Raw genomic sequence first — 25,095 nt, 5'->3', positions numbered from 1 at the left:
AAAAGTCAAGAAGGGGCAGAGTTTTTAGAGATGATCACTAATAAGATAAACACCCACTCAACACAGCATTAACCACCACAGCAATCAGACAACCATTGGTATGGAGGCCAATAAGAGCATCAGTGAAATTCACTGGATCACATTAGGGGCCACAGGGCTCCCACAAATGAGAATGGATGGACAATGGGGGCAGTTCAGCCATCCATTGCTTTTTCTGTGTTTTAAGATTTATTTTTATTTGCAAGTCAGAGCTACAGAGAGAGAGGAAGAGAGACACACAGAGAAATCTTCCATCTGCTGGTTCACTTCCCAGATGATCACAATGGCTGGGCTGGCCTTTTTTTTTTTTTTTTTTCCCTTTCAGGGGAAAACATAAACATTTGTCTTCATTGCACGTGTGTGTGTTTGGTTCTCCATGCCCATGGAGATATTTGGAAAGAAAGGAGGACCGGCCAAAACCATTCAAACCCAAGTTGTGACTGAACATGCATATTTAGTGGGTTGTAGAAGGACCAAACATGCTCAGATGTTGCCCAAGCCAATGCACTTCCAACTAGGGACAGCATATGCACATTTGGGGTTTCAGAGGTTGCTACATGAGTGGCAGGTCCAAACCAGGGATGGCAATGGTGCCTATGTGTTTGTTGGCTTGAAGGCAGCTCAAGAATGAGCAGTCTCTGCCCAAGCCATTCCATATCCAACTGGGAACCGCACTTCTGTGTTTGGTGGCTCACAGACATTCCAAGCATGGGCAGTGGCTGGCCCACACCACTGCTAATACAACAGGGGACCATGACTGTGGGTTTGGTGGCTCAAATGTGGCCCAAGCATCACAGTCACCACCCAAGCCATTGGACACCAACTGGGAACAGCACATGTGCGTTTGGTGACTCACAGGCTGCCTGTGCATGTGTAGTCACCACTCATGCACTGCAAATTGAACTGGGCCCATGCATGCACATTTGCTAACCCACAGGCTCAACCATCGCAAATCTAGCTGGAGGCCAGGCATGCATGTGGTTGCTCACTCGGGACCACAGCATGCAGCCACTGGAGTAATGGAGGCCTGTGTGAGTCAAGTGCTTGTCCCCTCAGAAGCCTCTGCATGCACCTTTGCAAACACCACAGGGGTCTGAACATGCGCATTCGGTGGCTCACAGGGAGTTCATCCACGTGCAGTCACGCAGTCGCCCTCCATGCCATTGCAAATTCAACTGGGGACAGCATATGTGCGTTGTGTGGCTCACAGGCTGCCCATGCATGTGAAGTGCCTGATCGATTCAATGCAAATACAACTGAGAACTACAAATGCATGTTTGGGGGCTCAGAGACCCACACATGTGCAATTGGCAGCCCAAGACATTGCAAATTCAACTGGGGACCAGGCACGCAAGTGCAGTGGCTCACTGGGAACCACAGCATGCAGAGTGACCAGAGTAATGGTGGCCTGTGCAAGTCAAGTGGCTGTCCCCACCAGGAGCCTCTCCCTATGCTTCGCTAATCCAACAGGAGACTGCACATGCACATTTGGTGGCATGGGTAACGATCGGCCGGGGCACCCACAGTGACCCTCCTAACTGCAGCCTACATGCACAGTGGCCACACCCATGAGAGGAAGGTGCATGCATTATTGTAAATCCAACAGGGGACTGCACATGCACATTTGGTGGCATGGGTAACTATGGGGAGCAACTCAGATTAGACTGTTACTGGAATTAAGACTTATTCTATGCATCTGCTCTCCCACAATATGGCGCTGGGAGAGGAGGAAACAGCTTCTACACAGCTGCCTCCAGTTCAACCAATAAACAGCAGGACCTGCTCCTGATTGGAGGAGAGCAGCGTACTTGGCGTGTGGGTAGCAGAGTTGGGATTGGTGGAAGAGGACTATAAAGGAGGAGAGAGACAACATGCACCAGGAACATCCATCTAAAGGGAACACCTGAGCAGCCCCCGAGAGAGCCGGCCGGCAGTGTGCCGCTCCCCTGCGGAAGTGGGGAAAGTGGCAGGGGGAACCGCCCTTCCACGGAGGTGGAAGGGACGGTAGCCAACCCGGGAAGAACCAGCAGCAAACCCGGGGAGGGCCGAGCAGACAAAAGAACAGCGCAGGGTCCTGTGTCGTTCCTCCACGAAGAGGGGGAGCGACATAATGGTGCCGTGACTCGGATAGGAAACCTAGGAGGGAAGAAGCGGGAAGAAGTGGGAAAATACCGGAGAGAGAGACTAGCAAAGAGCCTAGGGGAAAGCCGGACGGAAAAGGTGCCGGAAGAAGCTATCGAAAGCCTAGGCATAGACTCGGATACGGACTGTGGGAAAGAAGTTAGGATTGGACGTTAGGATTGAAAACGAAAGTGAAAGCTGGGAGAAATCTCTAAGGTTGAAACCGAAAGTGAAACCTAGAAGAAACTTAGACTCAGATACGGACTGTGGGGAGAAGCCAGGAGAAATGAGAGGGGAATCTTGTTGGAAGAAAAGTTAGGAAACATACCAGGTAGAGAAAAATGTTAGGGAGGATGAAGCCGCGGGGGCAGGCCGAGGCGGAGACGTAAGCTATGTTGTAATTCATTAAGTCAGCCCGGGGAACAAGGGGCGAAAATCTGGAACCAGAGGCGGAGACGTGGGCCAGGTTGGAATCCGTCAGATTAGCCCGGGGAGCAAAAGACAGAAAGCCAAACTGAAAGGCGGAGACGTGAGCCAGGTTGAATTCGCCAGGTTAGCCCGGGGAACTTAGATTGAATACCGGTGGCGGAAACGTGAGCTAGGCTGTGTGACTCGCGGAAGCCGCCGCGCGCGGGGCACGAACGGGGAGAGCGCACAGGGCGCTAATAGATAGGGAACACGGGGCTGCCGCGGAGGCCGTGGTGCGGGCGCGAAGGGGCGCGGAGACCGCGGAGGCGCGCGAAGCCGGGAAGCCGCCGCAGGGTGGGCGCCGGGAAGCAGCGCAGAGCCGGGAAGCCGCCGCGGGGTGAGGCGCCAAGAAGCAGCCTCGGGGCGGGCGCCGGGAAGCCGCGGGGATAAGAGAAACAGAAGTTTAGAAGTAAAATGAGAGAAATAGGAATGCTGGTAGATAGAAGTAAAATAGGAGAAATAGGAATGCCCGGAGGTAGAGAAATAGAGAAAAATAAGGCCTCCCCACAACACGGCAATGAGAGAGCTTGGATTCGGTCTGCCTGATTAGTAAGACGATAAGCACCTGTGGGCGGCTGCAGGTCACCAAAGACAGGCACGTTATCAACACCAATAAGTCTCCCCACAATACGGCAATGAGAAGGCTTGGATTCGGTTTGCCTGATTGGTAGGGCTTGTAAGCACCTGCAGGCAGTTCTAGCAGAGCAGAGCATGTGCTGCAGGGCACCGAACACAGGCACACATCAGCGCCTAAAAACCTCCTCACAACATGGCTAAGAGAGGACCCGGATTCGGTTTGCCTGATTGGTAGGGCTTGTAAGCACCTGTGGGCAACTCCAGCAAGCAGAGCAGAGTGTGCGCCGCGGGCACCGAAGACAGGCGCGTATCAACGCCAAAAATAAAAAGAAAGGGGGATCTGTGGGGAGCAACTCAGATTAGACTGCTACTGGAATTAAGACTTATTCTATGCATCTGCTCTCCCACAATATGGCGCTGGGAGAGGAGGAAACAGCTTCTACACAGCTGCCTCCAGTTCAACCAATAAACTGTAGGACCTGCTCCTGATTGGAGGAGAGCAGCGTACTTGGCGTGTGGGTAGCAGAGTTGGGATTGGTGGAAGAGGACTATAAAGGAGGAGAGAGACAACATGCACCAGGAACATCCATCTAAAGGGAACACCTGAGCAGCCCCCGAGAGAGCCGGCCGGCGGTGTGCCGCTCCCCCGCGGAAGTGGGGAAAGTGGCAGGGGGAACCGCCCTTCCACGGAGGTGGAAGGGACGGTAGCCAACCCGGGAAGAACCAGCAGCAAACCCGGGGAGGGCCGAGCAGACAAAAGAACAGCGCAGGGTCCTGTGTCGTTCCTCCACGAAGAGGGGGAGCGACAGGTAACGATCGGCCGGGGCACCCACAGTGACAGTCCTAACTGCAGCCTACATGCACAGTGGCCACACCCATGAGAGGAAGGTGCATGCATTATTGTAAATCCAACAGGGGACTGCACATGCACATTTGGTGGCTCACAGGTAGCCCACCCATGTGCAGTGTCCAGCCCAATCCATTGCAAATCCACCTGCGGGCAGACAAATGAGAGCCAGCACATTCAAAGTGGAGATCCCACCTGCAGACTACCCACGAGCCACTGTGAATCCAACTAACTGGGGACTATACATGCCCATTTGGCTGCTCACAGGTGACCCAGCATGCACAGTGATCAGCCTAATGGCAGACTGTACATGTGCAGTGGCCGTCCTCACCACAGGCCCCTGCATGAAACCTAGCAAATCCAACTGGGAAACACGCATGCTCAGTTGGTGGCTCCCCCGGGAACCAAGCATACACAGTGACCAGCCTAACAGCAACCTGCACATGAGAAGGGGCCATCCCCACTAGAAGACCTTACAAGGCGCAGTGCAAATCCAACAGGAGATTGCACATATGCATCTGGTGACTCTCAGGCAGCCCACGCATGTGTAGTCGACACCAAGCCATTGCAAATCCAGCTGGGGACTGAGCATGCACTTTTGGTGGCTCATATGTGGCCCAAGAATGTGCACTGACATTCCTAACTGTGGCCAGCACATGCCCAGTAGCTGGCCCCGCCAGAGCGAGGCCCACACATAACTGGAAATCCAACTGGGGACTGCGCATGTGTGTGGCTCACAGGCAGCCAAAGGACAAGCAGTCGCCACCAACGGCCTGCAAATCCAACTGGGGACAGCACATGTGTGTCTGGGGACTCAAAGGCTGCCACACATACGCAGTGGGCAGCCCAAGCCATTGCAAACCCAACTGGTGACCATGCACGTGCATCTGTTTTCTCACAGACTGCCCACACATTAGCAGTGACCGGCTGAAGCCACTGCAAACCCCACTGGGGATGCTGCATGCAGATTTCATTGCTCACACACTGCCCATGCACGTGCAGTGGCTGCCCAAGGCACTGCAGATCCAACAGGGGACCTCCCATGCGAGTTTGGTGGCTCAGATAGGCCTGAGCATGCACAGTCACCACCCATTTGCCACTACAAATACAACCAGGGCAAACCCAGTGACAGTCAGCTCATTCAAAGCACCTATCCCCATGCGTAGACTCTGTGTGAGTCATTATAAATCCAACTGGAGGACCAGACATGAACACTGGATGTCTCTCAGGTGACCCACGCCTGCAGTGACCAGCATAATGGCAGCATGCAGGTGTGCAGTGGCCATCCCCAACAGAGGACCCTGTGGGAGCCATTGCAAATCCAACTGGAGGACCAGACATGAACACTGGATGTCTCTCAGGTGACCCACGCCTGCAGTGACCAGCATAATGGCAGCATGCAGGTGTGCAGTGACCATCCTCAACACAGGACCCCGTGTGAGCCATTGCAATTCCAACTGGGGACAGCACGTGTGCATTTAGTGGCCAACCAGCAGCCTGCACTTGTGGAGTAACACTCCTAATTGCAGCTCGCACATGCCCATTAGTTGTTCCCAACAGAGGAACGCACAGGCATCATTGCATGTCCAACTGGGGACCTTAACTCTAACCCCAACTCTAACATCCTGACCCTCTACCCAACCCCAACCCCTAACCTGAATCTTAAAACCTAACAGTAAACCATAACCCTAACCTTAACCTCCAACCTCTAACCCCTAATCCTAATCCCAATCCTAATCTTGAACCCCACCTCTCATCCTAACACAAACCCTAAACCCTGCCTCTAAAACCCTAAACCCCAAACTGTATATCCTAATCCTAACCTTCACCCTAAACCATGACACTCCACCTCTAACCCTAATCTTAATCTTGACCTCACACATAACCTCCAATTCTATTTTTTCCTTGATGCTACTTTCTAGCTCTTAAAATCAACCTGAGTGCTGGCACTGTGGCATAGTAGGTTAAGCATCCGCCTGCAGTGCCAGCATTCCATATGGGCACTGGTTTGAGACCCAGCTCCTACCCTTCCAAAACAGCTCCCTGCTAATGGGCCTGAGAAAAGAGCAGAAGATGGTTCAAGTCCTTGGGCCCCTGCACCCACATAGGAGACCTTGAAATAAGCTCCTGGCTCCTGGCTCCTGGCTCCAGATCGGCCCAGCTCCAGCCATTGCAGACATTTGGGGAGTGAACCAGTGGATAGGAGACCTCTCTCTCTGCCTGTAACTCTGCCTCTTGGAGCAAATAAATAAATTTGTAAAAAAAAATCAATCTGTTCACCATGACACTGTGAAACTCAAATCCCTATTGCTTGTGTGATAAATTCAACACAAAATCAAGCCCATCCCCCACATTACAACCTCAATCACCTGACATCACATGACAGAAAACTAGGAAAACTGTTATAAATGCACATCCAAAAACCTTCCACAACAAACTTAAAGCAATAGCACATTAAAGCATTACATGCTAGATTAAGGTATCTTTCAGAAAATCAAGGTTGAACAACAAAACACTCATCCGTGTGAAACATCACATTCACAGAATGAAAAGCACCACCTGATCATTCCACCAGATGCAGAAACAGCTTCAATAAATCCACAACCACGTAGTGATGTTTAAAAATGCCCATTGATCAGATAAAGAAGGGAACTTCCAGGCCTGGCATTGGGTGCTGCAGGTTCAGCTGAGGCTTGCCATGCCCGTACCCATATGGGGGTGCTGCTTTGATTCCCAACCTTTCCACACGTGTGACCCAGCTTCCTGATAATGTTCCTGGGAGGCAATGGGTGAGGGCTCACGTATTTGGGTTCCTACCACTTACAGTGGGAGACCCAGATGGAGTTCCAGACTCCAGGCTTCAACCTGGCAGCGTCCTGGCTGTTGTGGCCATTTGGGGGAATGGTTCAGGGTAGGCAAAACCTCTCTCTCTCTCTCTCCCTCTCCCTCCTTCCCACCCTCTCTTTCACTCTCCCTTTCAATCGAAGACATAAATCTTTTAAAAAGAGAGTGAATTCTGGAGAGAATTTCAACAGGACAGAGTGTTTGGGCAAACCACAGAGCAAATATCACACTCGATGATCTTCCCTGAAAGCTGTAGGCCTGAGCTGAGGGGCAGAGCAGGGACACCCACGTCCCCTGTGTGTTCAACACCACACTGCATGTTCTCTGCAGAGCAATGAGGCGACAGGAAGAAATATCACACTAGGAATACATAACACAGCATCAGAGCTGGTAAAAACCCACCCAGGGAAGTGAACACCACAGCCCCAACACACAAAGACCCACTCTACACCAGGAATGAGCAATCAGGAAAGTAAATTTTAAAACTGAATCTTAAACGATGTCAACCCCAATAACATGATGGAGAATAAATCTGATGTTGGGGCAAGACTCACTCCCTGAAGATTATAAGTTATTACCGAATGATATTAAAGAAAACCAAAATAAATCCTATATGGGCGCCAGGTACTAGTCCCAGTTGGGGCGCCAGGAACTAGTCCCATCCCAGTTGCTCCTCTTCCAGTCCAGCTCTCTGCTGTGGCCTGGGAAGGCAGTGGAGGATGGCCCAAGTGCTTGGGCCCCTGCACCTGCATGGGAGACCAGGAGAAGCACCTGGCTCCTGGCTTCAGATCGGCACAGCGCCAGCTGTAGCAGCCATTCGGGGAGTGAACCAAGGGAAGGAAGACCTTTCGTTCTGTCTCTCTCTCTCACTCACTGTCTATAACTCTACCTGTCAAATAAATAAATAGAAAAATTTTTTAAATAAATAAATGTGAAGACACATCAACCCCACCTAACAGAACACTTAAAACTGATTGCGGTCCCACAAAGCAAAGCAAGCTGCAGGTTCAACGCGATTCTTTCACAACCTCTAAGATCCGGGCCACACATGGGGAAAATCACCCTAACATCCACAGGGAACTTCCAGGGTCAAAGCACCCTGCAGAAACACACTAAGGAGATTCACACTTCTCGCTTTCGAATCTTAATACAAAGCAATGATACTCAAAGTGTGATGCAGGCAGACTGGACCCACACTGGAGGAGGAAACGCCTGCGAGAGAACGGGCGCCACAGGGCGCGGCACAGGAGCTCCGCGCGCTCTCCGCAGCGCCTGGGCGCCCCCTGGCGGCAGTCCCCCTGATCCCGCAATTCACGGCTCTGGCCATTCCAAGCCCTGACTGGAGGGAAATTCAGCTGGAGACAGAGCCCACCGCCCTGGCCATGACAGGAATGGATGGAGATAAGGAGTCAAAGTTCAGCGTCATACATAAAAGTCATTTGCTTTGGTCTACATCGGTAATGATGTATAAGAAAAATTGAAATTTGAAAACTGCAATATGAAAATTTTAAAAAGTAATACCTTCAACAATTCCACTGCATAAAATGGAGGTCCGTAAAGCAAAAAAATCTTTAAAAAGTATAAACATGTATTAAGAAAACCTTGACATGCTGTTTGAAGAAACCAAATGAAATACAGATCAAGGCAAATATTCATTATTCATTATTCAACTCAATGTTGTTAAGAAGAAAATTCCTTTTAAATTTTTAAAAGATTTATTTATTATTTATTTGAAAGGCAGAGTTACAGAGAGATCTTCCATCTGTGGGTTGACTCCCCAAATGGCTTCAACAGCCAAAGCTGGGCCAGGCCAAATCCAGGAGCCAGGGGCTTCTTCCAGGTCTCCCAGATGGGTGCAAGAGCCCAAGCACTTGAGCCATCTTCCACTGCTTTCCCAGGTGCATTAGCAGGGAGTGAAGCAGCTGGGCCTCACATTGGTGCCCACAGGAGATGCCAGTGTAGCAGGCGGCAGCTTTACCTGCTACATCACAATGCCGGCCCTGAAAATTCTTTCAACTTTGACACAGAAACTAAATGAAACCACAGATTCCCAGGAAACTGCATCAAATTCCAGAACAGATGACATCAGCTTGAAGAAGTCCAGCTGTTAAAAACTAGCACATCTGGGCTGGCACCGCGGCTCACTAGGTTAATCCTCCGCCTTGCGGCACCGGCACACCAGGTTCTAGTCCCGGTCAGGGCGCCAGATTCTGTCCCGGTTGACCCTCTTCCAGGCCAGCTCTCTGCTGTGGCCCAGGAGTGCAGTGGAGGATGGCCCAAGTGCTTGGGCCCTGTACCCGCATGGGAGACCAGGAGAAGCACCTGGCTCCTGCCATCAGATCAGCGTGGTGTGCTGGCCGCAGCGCGCCGGCCGTGGCGGCCATTGGAGGGTGAACCAACGGCAAAAGGAAGACCTTTCTCTCTGTCTCTCTCTCTCACTGTCCACTCTGCCTGTCAAAAAAGAAAAAAAAAAAAACTAGCACATCTGGATCCCTGGATCCCAATGGTTAACATGGAGCCATGGTGATGGCGTGAATGAGACGCTAGTGATGGAGTGGATTGTGGTGGAATGAGAAAGCCATGCCAAGATGGCCGCTGGCAAGCGAGCGTCAGTTACTCGGGAATGGCTTTGAAACCCATCTGGCAACAGAGTCTGCCTGGCAACAGGCTGTGATTGGATGGCTTTGGAAACTGCCTGGCAACAGAATGTGATTGGTTGGGGCATAGACCTCCCCATAGACTGCCCCTTGACCAGATTAGCTGGTCTTGGCTATATAAGCTGTTGTACTAACTGAAATAAATGAGTCTGCGGGCTGCTTGCCTCAAGCCTGCTTTCACCCGACTTCTGGGGTCTGTGTGGTGACTCTGCGCCTCTTGCCCCCACCATGCTCCTCATCTCAGAAACTAATCCACTGCAACATTGTTGAGAAATCAACTGCAGCATTGGACAGATGGGTAAGTAGAGGTGAATGCAGGGCCCCAGACAGACCAGGGAAAAAGCAGCCAACTGTCAACAGGACAAGGCAATTCAACAGAAAAGGAATGTCTACTCCACAGCTGGTGAAGGGACAGCTGGAAACCATGTGGGAAAAACAGACACACACCTTAGAACATTCAACAATTCACTCAAAGTGAACCATGTGCGTATATTTAAAATGTGACCATAAAAATCCTAGAATAAAACGAATATGTACATGTATTTCATGATAAGTTTCTAAGTGCAAGCCTAAAAACCAACCCATGGGAGAAAATAACTGACAATGCAGACTTTGTTAGAACTAAAACTCTGCTCTGTGGGGGTGGATGTTGTGGCTCCATGGGTTAGGTCACCACGTGGGATGCCGGAATTCCTGTCCAAGTGCCTGGTTCAGGTCACAGCTACTCCACGCTTCCAATCCAGATTCCTGCTAAGGCACCTGAGAGGCAGAAGGTGCCCAAGTGCTTGGGTCCCTGTCACCCAAGTGGGAGACCTGGGTGGAGTTTCTGGTTCCTGGCTTCAACCTGGCCCAGTCCCAACTGTTGCAGGCATTTGGGGAGTGAATCAGCAGATGGAAAATCTCTCTCTCTGCCCAGCTATGTGTGTCAGTCTGCCTTTCAAATAAATATATCTTTTAAAACTTGTATTTTTTTAAAGGTTTAACAGGACCTGTTCCTGAATACACGGCTCTCTTGCTCTCTCTCTTGATCTTTCTCTTCTACGCTTTCCTTCTCTCTCTTTTTCCCTCTTCACCTCTTCCCTCCAGTCTGTCGGGTTTCCCCACCAATCAATCCTTTCCCTTACTCTGGCGTTTGGTGTTTTGTGGCGGCCATGTAGTAAACCACTGCACCACAATGCCAGCCCTGCTTAACTGTATTTTCTTTTTTTTTTTTTTTTAAAGATTTTTTATTTAGTTAGTTGAGAGGTAGAGTTACAGACAGTGAGAGGGAGAGACAGAGAGAAAGATCTTCCGTCTGCTGGTTCACTCCCCAATTGGCCGCAATGGCCGGAGCTGTGCCGATCCAAAGCCAGGAGCCAGGAGCTTCCTCCAGGTCTCCCATGCGGGTGCAGGGGCCCAAGGATTTGGGCCATCTTCTACTGTTTTCCCAGGCCACAGCAGAGAGCTGGATGGGAAGAGGAGCAGCCGGGACTCGAACTGCCGCCCACATGGGTGCCAACACCACAGGTGGAGGATTAACCTACTGCGCCACAGCGCTGGCCCCTAAAACTTCTATTTTGAAAAATACTATAAAGCAAACAAGAGGACAAGCCACAGACTGGGAGACATCACTAAAACAGGCATACCTTGAAAAATAGTGTGCAAAACACAAGAAGATGTAAAAATCAACAACGAGAAAGCAAACAACCAAATTACAAATGAGGAAGACCTAACAGACACCTCACCACAGAGGACGTGCAGGTGTCAAACAAGCATGCAAAATAAGGCTCAACGTCACCTTCCTTGAGGAAAAAAAAAAAAGTCACACGACAACATAGCCCTGCGCCCTGATGCATCAACTGCCGTGAAGGGTGTGGAACAGGGGCTCACACTAGCTCACCGCTCTGGAAAGCAGCCTGGCGGCTCTCCAAAGCTAAACATGGTCTCAACAGATGATCCAACACTCATGTTAGAGGGGCCAGCACTGTGGCACAGTGGGTTAAAGCCCTGGCCTGAAGCACCGGCATCCCATACGGGCACCGGTTCTAGTCCTGGCAGTTCTACTCGTAACAGCCAAATCCTTGAAGCTGTCAGTGGTCCCTCCAATGCATGGGTGACAAGTGCACAGTGCTTCCCTGAGGAGTCAACGAGCAAACAGACGCTCTCTGTGTCTGTCCCTGTGCCACTCAAATAAACACATGTTTAACAAACATCACACACCACCCACGCCTCCTTCCCAGAGTTAACTGGGTGGGGGAGTTTGGCCGGAGCGGAGTGGGCGGGAAAACAGCAGCAATGGAAAATCCCCCCTTCAGAAAGCTCCATTGCACGGAAGTTGACAGGGGCTCAGCTCCCCAGCCTATCCCTGCCCAAGGGGACAGGCCACCCTGCTCTGACCACACAGCCCAAGGGGACAAGCCATCCTGCTCTGACCACACCACCCAAGGGCACAGGCCATCCTGCTCTGACCGCATGCGCAGTTCTCACACTGCTTCCTCCAGGACAGGGAAACTTGGCCAAATCATTCAAATCTGCAAGGGGCCAGCAAGCCCTCTGTGCCTCTCAGGAGACCCTCAGGGAACGCTGGGGCTGCCATCTCTATTCCGGTTAAAGCCCTGTAACTCACTGAGCTACACATGAACAAAACACACCTCCCCTCCCGGAGAAACTGGCTCGGCCCAAGGAGCACCTGGCAGAGGCCACCGTGTGGGACACAGGTGACAAGAACCACCCAGTCATGCTCTCTACCACACAGTGGGAGATGCTGTAGGCACCTGACACAGACACTGGAAGATTCTCCTCCATGAGCCCCATAGGTGTAGGGAGCATCCTGCAGAGGCCACCGTGTGGGACACCAGGTGACAAGAACCATCCAGTCAAGCTCTCTACCACACAGCGGGAGATGTAGGCACCTGACACAGACACTGACAGGTTCTCCTCTGCGAGCCCCACAGGTGTAGGGTATTAGGAGGGGCTGCGCTAGACATGGAGCAGTGTCACGCATTAGGTCAGAGAGGGCAGCAGGGCAGATCATGGAGATGCAGCCAGGGAGCACAAGAGGGAATGGAAACACTGATGGAGGCACAGGCCTGGGGTGTGAGGGCGAGCAGAGGCCACAGCCAGGACGGTCGCTCTAGACAGCACGGGTGGTCGCTACACGGGTCAACCCCTGCCCAGCCTGGGACTGACTCCTAGGTGTGCAGATGACACATGCACAGGGCCAGCCTCACCCACAATCGCCCCGAGTGAGAACCAAACGCCCACCCCTGGGGACTGGACAAGCAAACTGCAGTTATCCACATCACGGGGTTCGCTGAGCAATAGAGAGCCATGGGGCACCAGCGACAGGGACGGAGTATATGACAGCAGCGTCTCCAACACGGGCTGAGGGCGGAGGGGTGAGGAGCACAGGACGCTCGGTCCAGCGGTGCTGTGGTGTAGCTGGCAGAGCCCCAGCCTGCAATGCCGGCATCCCATGTGGGCGCCGGCTTGAGTGCCGGCTGCTGCACTTCCGACCCAGCTCCCTAATAGCCTGGGAAAGCAGAAGATGGCCCAGATACTTGGGCCCCTGCACACACGTGGGGTACACAGAGGAAGCCCCTGGCTCCTGGCTTCGGATCAGCCCAGTTCCGGCCATTGCAGCCATTTGAGGCATGAACCAGCAAATGAAGGGCTTTGCTCTCTCTATGAAACTCTGACTTTCAAATAAATACATCAATTTAAAAAAAAAAAAAATTAAGCCTCTCTCGCACCAGGTGCTCCCAGGTAAGTTTACAAGCCTGGAGTGGGGGTGCAGGGCAGCTGCTGTTTCCTCTCATTTTATGTCTCCTCGCAGTCTTACTTTTCTGTCACGGGCTTTTCTTTCTTTCCTTGTTGGCAAATTAAAATAAGAATTAATTAGGATGTTTGTGGGACCAGTGGCTGCTTCAGCTGGACTGGCTCTGAGCCTAACCAAACAGTGCAGATTCCAGCAGGAAATGCGGCCCCTCCCCACAATTCCAACCCCACCCCTCCAAGACCCTAAAATCATCTTCAGTCCAAAGAGAACCCACCCGTAGAGCTGCAAGCACCTAGGGTGGCCAGGGGTGCGCCCACAGCGCCATCTGAAGGGCGCACCATGAAGTTCACCTCCCATCAGGGACCAGCTGCCGGCTCTAGAAACTCCTGGAGGTTCCCAGGGCAACAGCCAGGGTTCATGGGAAGCCGGACAAGGATCTAGGACAGAGTGCAGAGATCAAGGCCTGAGCACATGGGACAGGAGAGCAGGAGCGTGGGGAAGCCCCTCCAGGGCAGAAGACACCCCAGCTCAGGGCAGCGGAGTCTGGAAGGAGAACGTGGGTTCCACCTGGACTTAAACACTCAGGGCTCCTTCGGCCAGAGGGCCCCGCGGCCACCATGCCTTAGAACATTTCATCTCCCAGAGGGCCACGCGGAAGCCTACCTTAGAGGACTCCATTTCTCAGAAGACCCCGTGGGCGCCCTGCCTTAGAACAGTCCATCTTCCAGAGGGCCCCCCCGGATGTCCTGACCCAGGGGACTCCATCTCCCAGAGGGCCCCGCGGCCGCCCTGCCTTAGAACATTCCATCTCCCAGAGAGCCCCGCAGGCGGGTCACGCCTTGGGGGACTCCATTTCCCAGAGGGCCCCGTGGGTGTCCCATCTTGGAGGACTCCATTTCCCAGAGGGCCATACGGAATTCCTGGCTTAGAGAACTCCATTTCCCAGAGGTCCATGCGGAAGTCCTGCCTTAGAGGACTCCATCTCCCAGAAGGCCACGCGGGCAGCCTAGCGCGCCGGCCAAAGCCAAGCAGCGGCGATAAGGGCCCGGAGCCCCGCAGGTCCCCCGGCCCACCCCCAGGGGACACCACCCTGACCCCGCCAGGCTCCCTCTTATCCCGCGGCACAGGCGCCGCTCGGCCCAGCCCGGCTCCAGCCCTGAGCTGTCCCCGCGGCTGCGTGGACAGTTGCCGAGGTCGGGGTCGCACGCTCCGACGCGCCGCCGCCCACACCCCTGCTCCCGCCGGCGTGGAGTCGGGGCTGTCCGCGGCGCAGGCTAGAGCGGACACGGTGCGCGGACCAGAAGGAACGCACGGCCCAGCTCAGAAACGCGGCCACCACGGAGGGTTTGTGAGGGGCTCCTTGGGACTCGCGTCGCCAGATCGGGGGCGGCCCCCCACGGCGGCCCTCTGCCGCGTCGCAGGGGTGCCACGTCCGGCCGGCGACAGGGACCAGGACGCGGCCTTGGGCTCGGGGTGCTGCCTGGCACCTCCCTCGCTGACGCCCTGAGGCGGCGTGGCCGCTTGGCACGGCCCTCGCGTGTCCTCAGAACTCCCCGGGCCGCGAAGCTAGAGACCCAGCCCAACCCCGGGGCACCACTCGCGTCTCTTCCTAAAACTGACACACGGGGCATCCTGAATGCAGGGACCAGAGGACATCGCTGTGCGGGGGACGCAGAAAACTAACCCGAGTCCTCACGCTGAGATTCCAAAGGCGAAATACACAATTCTAGAAAACGCAGAATCTATGTGGTCCTGGGTCAGTCATGAACCTAATTCCAAAATTTATTTCGCAAGAGAGAAGCTGCTAAAATGGACTTCATAAAATTGAATTTTCTACCCTGTGACAGACCCGTGAGGACAGAACCAGGCACAGAATGGGAGCAGAGCTGAGGAGAACGTGTCGGGACAGGCATGGATGGGTGAGGACGAGAACGTGTCAGGGCAGGCACGCAGTCCAGTGGTCGGGATGCTCACCCTCCTCCTCCCGGGATGCCTCCGGTCATCGGGCTCTGGCACCCACGTGGGAGAATTGGCCTGCGCTCCTTCCCGGCCGGATTCAGCCCCGTCTGCGGAGTGAGTGAGCAGATGGGAGCTCTCTGTGGTGTGTGTGTGTGTGTGTGTGTGTGTGTGTCTCTCTCTCTCTCACACACACACACACACACACAGATCCCAGTTCTGCCTCTGAGCCGGCTTCCTGCTAAAGTGGATCCCGAGTCCCTGCTATACTCGTGGGACACCCAGCGTGAGTTCAAGGCTCCTGGCTTTAGCTTGGCCAAGCCCCGGCTGCTGCATACATTTTGACAGTGAACTACCAGATGGAAACTCCCCCCACTATGCCTTTTAACACATAAATTTAAAACATAAATATATATTTAAAAGAATTTATTTTTCAAATTACACAAATGACTCCTAATGGTAGAGCTAGAAACGTGCCTTGGAATTCCAAATCCCTTTAAAGTGGCATGTACGAATGCCATCTTACTAGTCAAAGTGATCAGTTTAAGTTCATAATTGATCATAATGATATGATTAAGTGTCAAAAAGATCACAAAATAAGACTAGTGTCTGCTAATAATAACATAGAATTAAAAAGGAGAGAATGATCCAACATGGGAAGCAGGTTACACAGCAGACTCATAGTATGGCGGATGTCCTAAACAGCACTCTGTCCTCACAATCAGCCCTTAAGGAATTTGAATCTGGCTAAAAAGCCCATGAGAGTATTTCAGGCATGGAAAGCCAAGACATTGTGGGGGAAAAAAAAAATGACCTAAATGAAAGATCTCTGTGAGTGAGATCCCAGCGGAAAGAACGGGCCATCAAAGAAGGAGGTACCTTTCTCTGAAGGGAGAAGAGAACTTCCACTTTGACTATGGCTTTCTTCCAGGTCTCCCACATGGGTGCAGGAGCCCAAGGACTTGAGCCACCTTCCACTGTTTTCCCAGGTAGATTAGCAGGAACTGGATTAGAAGTGAAGCAGGGGCCAACACTGTGGCATAGCGGGTAAAGCCATCACCTGCAGTGCCAGCATCCCTTATGGATGCCAGTTCAAATCCCGGCTGTTCCACCTCCAATCCAGCTCTCTGCTACAGCCTAGGGAAGCAGTGGAAGACGGCCCAAGTGCCTGGGCCCTTGCACCCACGTGGGAGACCCAGAAGAAGCTCCTGGCTTCAGATCCGCCAGCTCCAGCTGTTGTGGCCATCTGGGGAGTGAACCCGCAAATGGAAGACCTCTCTCTCTTTCTCTCTCTTCCTCTTTTTAACTCTACCTTTCAAATAAATAAATAAATCTTTAAAAAAAAATAGTAAAGCAGCTTGGACTCAAGACGGCGCCCATATGGGATGCTGGCATCACAGGCAGCAGCTTTACCTGCTACAGCAAAGCCAGCCCCACGCTCCGTGAACTTTATGAAGACCTCTGGTATCTAATGATAGTTGTCTATGTGACCTAATTATGACTAAATTGAATAATGCTTAATTCACAGACTTTAAGCTTTAGAAAAAGAGGCTGGGAAATGGTGACAGTAGTCTAAGTATTCACTGCATTTGGTAAAGTAGAACAAGAAAATCTGAACTAATGAAAAACAAAAGAAAGTTGGTTTGCAAACAAGAAAAAGGGAAAAATACCTAGAAGTTAAGACACTGAAGTGCTTGGGCTTGATTCCAACCACTGGCTCCTGACTCCGGCTTCCTGCTAACAGGCCCTGGTGGGGCCAGTAATGGTTCCTGCCACCCATATCGAAGACCTGGATTGAGGTCCCAAGACATAGATCTGGTACTGGCCCATCCTGGCTGCTGCAGCCATTTGTGGGATCAATCAGCAGATGGGAATCCTCTGTCACCTCACAAAAAAAAAGAAAAGAGATGAGAAATTTGAGATCATACAGTTTGGAAAACTCGAAGCATTTTTTAATTTAAGGTTGACAAGGTTGCATCTCCCAGCTCTTACAGAAAAATACACACTAATAAATAATTTGAGAATCAAGAACAAAACACTCGGGGCTGGCACTGTGGTACAGCAGGTAAAGCCGCAGCCTGCAGTGTCAGCATCCCATATGGGCACAGGTTCAAATCCTGGCTGCTCCACTCCTGATCCAGCTCTCTGCTGTGGCCTGGGAAAGCAGTAGAAGATGGCCCCTGCACCCACATGGGAAGACCCAGAGGAAGCTCCTGGCTCCTGGCTTCAGATCAGCTCAGCTCCAGCCATTGCAGCCAACTGGGGAGTGAACCTGCGGATGGAAGACCTCTCTCTCTCTGCCTCTCCTTCTCTTTCTGTGTAACTCTGACTTTCAAATAAATAAATAAATATTTTTAAAAAAAGAAAAAAACATTCAGCCCCATGGTAATTTACTCAAAAGTTGTAATCATGAAAACCACTCTTAAAATCTGTGAATGAATGCAGTTGGCCCCAGTAGATTATTTCAATTGCCTGAAATGGCCCAGAGGAAAGATGAAGAGTGCTGAGGTATTCCTAACATAGCATATAAAAACACGTTTAAAAATGGGAGAAAACCTGGGGTCTCAAAACTTTGAGAGCTAGCAGGAATCAAAAAGCTGTTAATTCCTGGGTGGGTACCTGGTACAGTGGTCACACCGGCTCTGGGGATGGCCACATCCCACACTGGAGTGCCCACTCCTGATTCCAGCTTCATGCTAATGCATATATGAGAGTCAACAGTGATGGCACAAGTACCTGGGTCCCTGCCACTCATATGGGAGACCCAGACTGGGTTCCCAGCTCCTGGTTTCAGCCTGGCCCAGACCTAGCTGTTGTGAGTATTTGAGGGGTGAACCAGCAGATAAGGGATTTCTTCCTCACCCCCCAAAAATAAATAACATGTTTTTAAAAAGATCTAATTCAAGGTACCTTTTTAATGGTTATACCATCAAAAAAAAAAAAAAAAAAAAAAGACCTAAAAAGTGATGATGGTTTAAGATGTAGAGACTGTACTGTGGAAGACAGTATGGAGATACCTCAGAAAGCTGAATACAGACCTACCATATAACCCAGCCATCCCACTCCTGGGAATCTATCCAAAGGAAATGAAATCAGCATATGAAAATGTTATCTGTACCCCCATGTTCACTGCAGCACAATTCACAATAGCTAAGATATGGAATCAACCCAGATGTCCATCAACTGAAGACTGCATAAAGAAATTATGGTATATATACAGTATGGAATACTACACAGGGATAATGTTATTTGCAACAAAATGGATGCAACTGGAAACCATTATATTTAGTGAAATAAGCCAGCCACAAAGGACAAATACCATACAGTCTCTGATCTGTGGTAACTAATAGAGTACTTAAAATGTAATCTAGGCAGCCATTGGAGGGTGAACCAACGGCAAAACAGAAGACCTTTCTGTCTCTCTCTCTCTCACTGTCCACTCTGCCTGTCAAAAAAAATAAAAATAAAAAATAAAAATAAAAAAATGTAATCTATAGGAACGAAACTGACACTTTGAGATGCGATGATTTTGAACAGCTCTAGCCTTGACTGCCAGGGAACAATGTTTTCCTTGTTTTTGTTCTTTACTTCTTTTTCTTTTCTTCCTATTAATCAGTGAACTCTCTAGTGTAGGACTAATCTTATGAGTATAAAAATTAACTGAAAATTGATCTCTGTAAAAAATTAGAATGGGACAGCAAGAGGGAGAAGGAAAGGAGTCTGGGTGTGAGGGGGTGGCGGGGAGCATCATGTTCCCAAATCTATACATATTAAATGCATGAAGTCATATTCCTTAAACAAAAATCTTTATAAAAAAGAGATGTAGAGGCTGTCTGAGGCTGCGGGCAAGAAGCAAAAGAGCAGCCCAGCTTGAGGGCTCTGAAGAGCCTTTGCCAACGAGTCCCAGGTGAGTAACTGGAAAGGAGGATACTTCAGAGGGCTCTGTCTCAGAAAGCAACAGACTGAACAGCAACCAGGATGCAGAGTCAAGGCCACATCAAAGAATGTGCCCATCTGCAGGTCACAGGTCACCGACAACCCCTGAACCCAGGATCTCCTGACTGCATGACTGCCCTGAGACGATGCACCTGGTGGTCCCCACTGCCTCACAGAAATGCTCGCTGATTGTCCCACTCATGCTTATCCTTGTAAACTGTGCACAGAGAAGGACGGTAACTTGGCTTTTTAGCTCACAGGTAGGTGGGACCTTAAGGATGACAGCAAGACACATGGGGGAGAAGAATTCCCGTATATGGAGACCACTGCCCACTCATTTTTAGTGTTGTTTCTTGTGAGACTATCACATACCCCCACTCCTACAGCAGAACATATTAGTCAAGGCCAGAAGACTCTGCCCAAGCAAATACCAGTGGGAACAGTTTGTGTCACTTCTACACTTGGTTCACCAGCAAGGTTGCAGCATAGGCCATTCATTCAGCCTGGGATTGCAAAGATTTAAACACCTTGAACATATACATACTACAGAGGCTGGGGGTTGTTACCACAGCATATCCTTATTCACTGCACTAGTTCTCTGAGAAATCCAGAATAAGAGGCATCAGTAAGAGAAGATGACTCTCAGAGAGAGAAGGCACTGAGGTCTACAGCGTGGGCCCTCGGACTTTGCAACACAGGGTGACTGAGTAACTAGACAGCCAGAACAAAGTTAATGTGGAGTCCCCGGGTCACATCAACTGCATAAAAACCGGAAAACCACCTGGACTGCTTGATTTATAATTGGGATTAGGAAGGCATTTGAAGGTCACCATCCAGAAGCCAAGTAAAATTCAAGAAATCTGAATACACAACTATCAAAACTTCTCATAACGAAAACTAACACAAAGCAAAGTCAAACAAAGATAACAAGAGACATCACAGAAAGCTCACCTTTCTAGTAATAGGAATCACCAGATATTCGTAAGAGAAAACATAGGAAGCATCAGCATGCCAACAGAAAAATGAAATTCTCCAGAAACCAAGTCTTTACAAGTATGAACATATTCAAAGTGTCCAGAAGATGAGGAATGCAAATTAAAATTACACTGCAACACATCCTTTCACCTGACAGACTCTGAAGGTCAGACAAGACCTCGCTTGGCAAAGCAATAGGCTCACCCCTCACTGGACCAATCCACCGAACTGCTCTTCCACAAACAACCAAACTGCTACCTGATTGCAGGAGCTTCCTTTAAAACAAACAAAAAGATTCGTTTCTTTGAAAAGCAGAGTTACAGACAGAAGAAGAGACAGAGACAGAGATCTTCCATCCACTGGTTCATTCCCCAAATGGCCATAATGGCCTAGGACAGGCCAGGCTGAAACCACGAGCTTCCTTTGGGTCTCTTTTATGAGTGGCAGGGCCCCAAGCACTTGGGCACCGCTGCTTTCCCGGACCCATTAACACATTGACACAGAAGTGGAACAGCTGGGACTCAAGCCTGCACCCATATGGGATGCTGGCACTGTAGGCAGAGGGTTTACCCACTGCGCCACACCAGGCTTGAATTCTTAAATGGATTTCCTGCTTCAGAACTTTCCTTGAGAGAAACCCCAAGTATAAAAAAGCCTGGAAGGGGCCAGTGCTGTGGTACAGTGAGTTAAAACCCTGGCCTGAGGCAGATAGAAGATCTCTCTCTCTGCCTCTCTGTAACTCTGCCTTTCAAATAAATAAATCTTTTAAAAAATTAATGTTACTAAGAAGAAATCTTTAGAATTTTAAGGATTGTTCAAAGAAATTACAGATACAAAGGAAGAAACATTATACTGTCACTACAGTTAACCTTACAGAAAAAGACTTAAGCAGCATTAACCATGGTCCTATTAATGCAGACATACCACACAGGACCTCGTATTAGCAACTTCCTCCTTTTATATACCTAAATTCCATAGAACGTGTGTATCCTGGAACCTCACATTTTCACCCACAACTGCATGGGGAAAAGGTACGTAATGTATTAACTGTAGCATCCTTTTTCTTTAATAGTTCCAAATAATACAACTGCTTCTACCCTTCACCCAACAATAATCTTTGGCTTTGCCTTTTGACCTGCATGAGCCAACAGGATGTCAGTAAATGAGATACATAGTTTGCCTTCATGGAATACCATTATTTTGTGAAGATAAGAGCTGGCCTGGTGGAGACATAGGGCCTAACCAAGAGCCGGCACTATCACCAGCCATATGAGTGACGCCATCTGCAAGGAACTAGCCTTGTCATAGAAACAAGTGAACCCTTCTTTGTGATCCTAGAAAATACCAGCGCAGGACACCCAGCTAAGCACACCCCATGATGCTGTCTCAGAATTAAAAATAAGGTGCAGGCACGTGGAAGTTCAGACACCAGCTGGGACACCTGCATCCCATACAGGAGTGCCTGGATTCGAATGCTGCTCCACTCCCAATCCCAGCTTTTTACTAACACACCATGGGAGGCAGCAGGGAATGGCTCCGGTACATGATCCCTGCTACTCACATGTGAGACTTGGGCTGAGTTCCCAGCTTCTGGCTTCAGCCTGCTCAGTCCCTGCCATTGCAGGTATTTTCAGAATGAACCAGTAGATGGGAGATCTCTCTCCCTAGCACATCTCTGCTACTCAAAAGAATTTTTTTAAAAATTCACAAAATGCCTTTTAGCCCAGTAAGCTTTTTGTTGATATGTCAGGCTGAGATACTTTGATAAGTAAGGGGAAAAGAATCGAACTTCATGTCAAATACAATCATTATAACCTCAACACCAAATGTAGTTTCAAAAAGTGGAATAAAGGTCAACCAGATGAGTCTCCTGCTGGCACTAAGCTGTGTAAGTCACAAAAAGAAACTACGGAGAGATCCTAAGACTGTTTAAATGTTTACATCCATGCGGGCATTGGATTGTGCACTTTCATAATGAACTTGCCAGCGACTGAAGTATGACTCACCCTTGTTCTCCCATTCCAAATAGTGGAAAATAAGCTCACGGTAATTGGCTACAACACGTATGACTTTGAAGAACCGACTACTGCCATCAAGAGGGGAAACGTGTATTATAAACCCCTCTGGCTCATATATTCCATGGCAAGTGCTGGCAGGGGGAGGGGGGATGGCAGGCATGGTCAAGGCAGTCTTTAAACCAGGTTTGCTCAATGTTAACTGCAGTTGCTGAAATTGAAGCCAGAAACAGCATGAGTTTCTGAATGCATTGTGGCAAAGCAGAAAACACTAGTGGAAAAGGCAGGGTAGTGGACATCTACACATCAGATGACCCCAGGAAACCCACTTGTTCCCTGAAACTCAGCTGGTTTCTGACCAGGCAGAAAACCTCCAGCAATCATTCATAAGCTATCAGGGAGAACTATCAGGACAGACGCCAACATTAGCCCATCTCTAAATCCTACTGTGGGTGACAGACGAGGATTGAGAGGGCTTGGGTTCTGGAAACAGTGAAGGCAGAAAGTAGAGCAAGTGTGTACACAGGGGCTCCAAGGAGTGACAGGTTACCCTCTGCTGCAGTCAACACCCTTAAGACTCCGCTAGTAACAGTCCCCGGCGCTTGCAGACCCTTCTAAATCCACTCACTCACGTTTCCTTAAAAAAAAAAAAAAAAAAAGGGATTCTATTTGAGAGACAGTTACAGACAGAGAGGGAGAGGTCTTCCAACCACTGCTTCATTCCCCAAATGGCTGCAATGGCTGGAGCTGGGCTGATCCGAAGCCAGGAGCCAGAAGCTTCTTCCGGGTCTTCCAGGGGCCCAAGGACTTGGACCATCCTCCACTGCTTTCCCAGGCCATAGAAAAGAGCTGGATCGGAAGAGGGGCATCCGGGACTCAAACCAGCACCCATATAGGATGCCAGCACTGCAGCTGGAGCTTAACCTACTACACCACAGTGTGGCCCCCACACCTTTCTTCTGATCACAAAATTCCAGTGTCACCAGGTCTATGGCAGTTCGTGGAGGCAGCAGAGGAACATCACTCAGTCCTCGATCACGCTGGACAATACATCAGTCATTGCTTGGCCTGTGCAAAGCTCCGATCCCTACCTCTGTGGGACTTCTCAGCGCTGCTCTGCAGTACGGCAAAAGCGTGGGAAGGAAACGGGGCCACCATCCACGCTCCAAGTCTCCCGGGTGGAGCTCATTGCCCCTGGAAGCAAGGAGGGGACAGACGTCACGTGAGGACCACAGAACCCGCACACCGGACGGCCCCACACTGAGGCTCAGTCTGCACACACTCCAGTGACTCCTCTGGGAACTGCACGCGTCACAGACGACTGACGTCACACAGGTCAGGGCCAGGACGCCAGCGTTGGAGCACAGGTGTGCCCATGCCACTCCCAGCGTCTGATCGCGCGCAGCCATCACCGCTTTCTGGAAAAGGCCGGCTGGGCGCAGAGCTCCAGGAACCACCGTCTGTCCACCCGCAGGCACGCCCCAGGCGACAGGCAGCGCAGGCCTCCTGACCCCGTCTCTGGCCCTCAGCACGGCCGCGACGCCCCTTCCCCTGCTCTGGCCCTCAGCACCGCCCCGGACGCCCCCTTCCCGCCTCCGGCCCTCAGCACCGCCCCGGACACCCCCTCCCCGCCTCCGGCCCTCAGCACCGCCCCGACGCCCCCTCCCCGCCTCCGGCCCTCAGCACCGCCCCGACGCCCCCTTCCCGCCTCCGGCCCTCAGCACCGCCCCGACGCCCCCTCCCCGCCTCCGGCCCTCAGCACCGCCCCGACGCCCCCTCCCCGCCTCCGGCCCTCAGCACCGCCCCGACGCCCCCTCCCCGCCTCCGGCCCTCAGCACCGCCCCGACGCCCCCTCCCCGCCTCCGGCCCTCAGCACCGCCCCGACGCCCCCTTCCCGCCTCCGGCCCTCAGCACCACCCCGACGCCCTTTCCCCGCCTCCGGCCCTCGCACCACCCCGACGCCCTTTCCCCGCCTCCGGCCCTCAGCACCGCCCCGACGCCTCCTCCCCGGCTCCGGCCCTCGCACCTACCCGACGCCCTTTCCCCGCCCCCGGCCCTCAGCACCGCCCCGACACCTCCTCCCCGGCTCCGGCCCTCAGCACCGCCCCGACGCCCCCTCCCCGCCTCCGGCTCTCAGCACCGCCCCGACGCCCTTTCCCCGCCTCCGGCCCTCAGCACCGCCCTGGACGCCCCCGGCCCTCAGCACCGCCCCGGACACCCCCTCCCCGCCCCCGGCCCTCAGCACCGCCCCGACGCCTCCTCCCCGGCTCCGGCCCTCAGCACCGCCCCGACGCCCCCTCCCCGCCTCCGGCCCTCAGCACCGCCTCGACGCCCCCTCCCCGCCTCCGGCCCTCAGCACGGCCCAGACAACCCTCCCCGCCTTTGGCCCACAGCACGGCCCGGCCGCCCCTTCCCCGCCTCCGGCTCCTGCCCTCAGCAGCGCCCAGGTCACCTATCCCCCTTCCCCGGCCCCCAGCATCCCCACTACGAGGGTCGCCTCCTGGAGGGGTCCCCGTCGGGGGCGCGCCGCATCTCACAGCCCATTCTGTTCCCATCCCGGGGAGCGCCCGCCCCGTGCCCAGGTCCTCCGAGGGCCGCGGAACTCCGCTCACCGCCTCACCTACTGCAGCGATGCAGTTCAGCCGGAGTCCAATGGCTCGGGAAGACAGCGGCGACACACAGAACTTCTGGACACAAGTGCAGCAGGGACCGAGGCGCCTTCCTGTCGTCGCGTGAAGATGACGTCACGTCATGAAAGCCATGACTACATTTCCCACAAGCTCCTGCGTCCCGTCTACCCGCGAAAGGAGCCGCCCGGGTCTGTACCACGTGACGTCCGTGTGGCCGCTGAGTCTATCCTGAATTGACGCATTCGTGTTGGGATGAAACGTGATTTTCGACTGT

At 51.9% G+C, this 25,095-nt stretch overlaps 2 long non-coding RNA genes across 3 annotated transcripts in view; one reads left to right on the top strand and one right to left on the bottom strand.

The window, feature by feature from the left end:
• The window catches only part of LOC127489679 (uncharacterized), a 49,670-nt gene extending 24,713 nt beyond the window's left edge, over positions 1 to 24,957 (bottom strand). The window contains exons 1-2 of one of the 2 annotated variants that reach the window (XR_016217697.1): positions 24,812 to 24,957; positions 23,283 to 23,385 (exon numbers count right to left, since the gene is read on the bottom strand). This is a non-coding gene — a long non-coding RNA (uncharacterized LOC127489679). Of the gene's footprint in view, positions 1 to 13,972; positions 14,215 to 23,282; positions 23,386 to 24,811 lie in introns of those variants that run through there. The other variant, XR_016217698.1, reaches the window with a different exon arrangement.
• LOC149123246 (uncharacterized) lies at positions 14,558 to 17,636 on the top strand. Its single transcript, XR_016217701.1, has 3 exons — positions 14,558 to 15,065; positions 15,157 to 15,382; positions 17,407 to 17,636. It is a non-coding gene; the product is annotated as an uncharacterized LOC149123246 (long non-coding RNA).
• Positions 24,958 to 25,095: the final 138 nt, after the last annotated feature.

Source organism: Oryctolagus cuniculus, chromosome 12 (assembly GCF_051225735.1).
Source record: "Oryctolagus cuniculus isolate XC-2025 breed Fujian yellow rabbit chromosome 12, ASM5122573v1, whole genome shotgun sequence".
NCBI classification, from domain to species: Eukaryota; Metazoa; Chordata; class Mammalia; order Lagomorpha; family Leporidae; genus Oryctolagus; species Oryctolagus cuniculus.
This window is presented reverse-complemented; position numbering and strand designations above follow the sequence as displayed.